This window comes from Morus notabilis, unplaced genomic scaffold (assembly GCF_000414095.1).
Source record: "Morus notabilis unplaced genomic scaffold, ASM41409v2 Scaffold724, whole genome shotgun sequence".
Classification (NCBI taxonomy): domain Eukaryota; kingdom Viridiplantae; phylum Streptophyta; class Magnoliopsida; order Rosales; family Moraceae; genus Morus; species Morus notabilis.
The window spans coordinates 53,360-55,543 of NW_010361272.1; the positions used below are offsets into that span (position 1 = coordinate 53,360).

General features: G+C 33.5%; 1 protein-coding gene across 1 annotated transcript in view; it reads right to left on the bottom strand.

Annotated features, from left to right (window-relative positions):
- Positions 1–1,644, bottom strand: part of LOC21393509 — a 6,592-nt gene extending 4,948 nt beyond the window's left edge. The window contains exon 1 of the mRNA XM_010099030.2: positions 1,527–1,644. The gene's annotated coding sequence lies outside the window, so the exon portion shown is untranslated. The remainder of the gene's footprint in view (positions 1–1,526) is intronic.
- Positions 1,645–2,184: the final 540 nt, after the last annotated feature.

Sequence of the window (2,184 nt, forward strand, 5' to 3'; positions counted from 1 at the left end):
TGTGCCTCCCCCCCCCCCCCCCCCCCCCCCCCCGCTTCCTTGCAAGCCGGTTTTGGAAAAGTGAGTTCAACCTAATGGGTTCCTAACAATTTTTATTAGAGCCAGTCCACCACGTCGTGGCTTTAAGTCCCACCATGTTGGGAAGATGGGTCGCCGTCCATGGTTACAGAGCGTGGTAGAATATTAAATATCAAAAGTCTCACATGAAACAATTATAAACCGATTAGTAGGTTTATAAGCCCTTCTCCCTTTGCAAGAAAGTGAGTTCAACCTAATGGGTTCCTAACAATTTTTATTAGAGCCAGTCCACCACGTCGTGGCTTTAAGTCCCACCATGTTGGGAAGATGGGTCGCCGTCCATGGTTACAGAGCGTGGTAGAATATTAAATATCAAAAGTCTCACATGAAACAATTATAAACCGATTAGTAGGTTTATAAGCCCTTCTCCCTTTGCAAGTAGGATTTGCAAGGGTGAGTTCAACCTAATGGGTTCTTAACCGATTTATCTCCCAAAATCTTACACATATTCAACTCCCACAATCTCTAACTACAAAAACTAAAATATATAAACAATGAACACCCAGTAAAGATTAACTTCCCTCTAAAACTATTTCATACTATAATATACTAGAAGTTAGACTTCAACTGACAAACGAACAAAGTTTATAGATAACCAATCTAAACTCTCACAGTTTCAAACAACGATACTCTCCCACTTTTTTTTTTTTTTTAGTAGAAGAAAGTATCTAAGAGTAAAGTATAACTATGATACAGAACAATGACATAGAATATTACATACAGATAAACAGCAACACTTATAGCAGAATGTGAGTTAATAGAAAAAATCAATTAGGTAAAGGAACAAGCATAAAACCTTCGCATAATGCAACAAGTGCAGAAACTAACTAAAGAAAGACCCAAATAAACAAATATAAACTCAAAGATATTCCAGGAAAAAAATGCCATATAGTGGGAATACATATGGATTACAGAAGAAGCTCTAACCCAATCTAGTTACCAGACAAAGAAAGAGAAAAATAATCCTACTCTATACCAATCATTAAAAACCATTCACACAGTGCTTAATACAAACACTAAATCTACAACATATTTTGGTCGGTATCGGTACTAATATTATAGTATAGACATAAATTAGTCAGGAAAACATAAAAGAAATTCTAGAAGTTTACTAATTTCTAAAATAACGGGATGATAATTAATACACCATACTAAAAAAATCAAATTATACGAAGTCATACCATACTCTAGTTGAATTACCCAAAGAAAAACAAATTTACATGAACAAACCTCTGAATTTTTTAAAAGAGACAAAATATGTTAGGTAACAAACATAACGAAAGTTTCAAGAAAATCAGAGAGAGAGAGAGAGAGAGAGAGAGCAATCGAAGGTGGCGTTACTTCCTCGGGCTCAGCAGAACCCTACCATCAATTCCTCCGATTTCATCAATTGTGCCAAGGGCGTGAAGGGAAAGTATTATTCCGAGATTAAAGACAAGAAACCTTACCAGATTCTTAGACGAGAGCAGCGAAATCGAAGAAGAAGATTTGCTTAGGTTGTGCTGCCGTAAATGTAATGGGAACCCTAGTTGTACAAAGAATAGAGAGAGAGAGAGGACGACGAGGTTCTCCGTATGGTTAAAAAATAATTAAAAAAAAAGGTGCTTGGTTGTAAATGAATCAAATGTAAGGACGAGCTTTTATCCGTGGGTGTGGGTATCTGCGGGTGCCCGATCCAAATTTGATGGGTATGAAGTTATTAAGTGGGTATAGGTTAGTGCCCCGATATACTTGGTACTTATATTTTTAAAAATATTTTTATACAAATATTTAAAAATATATTATAATACTACTTAAAAAATATGGGATTAAAAGAGTCTAAAAGTATTTTATTATTTTGCTATCTTTAAAAAAACACTAATGATTTTTAATTCTTATTTTAATTTATTATTTAGGTCTTAGATTGAATTTTTAAAATTTGATTTCATATGGTTTTCAGATTCGATTAATTTTTTTATAGCTTAGATTTTATTGTGAAACCTTAATTTGTTCTTATAAGATATTAATGTTATGTTCGATTAAATATTTGATTTCTTTCAATTTATTTAAGTGTTAATAATATCGCAATATTTTTTTCTTAATAGGTAAATAAGAACGATGTAGGGA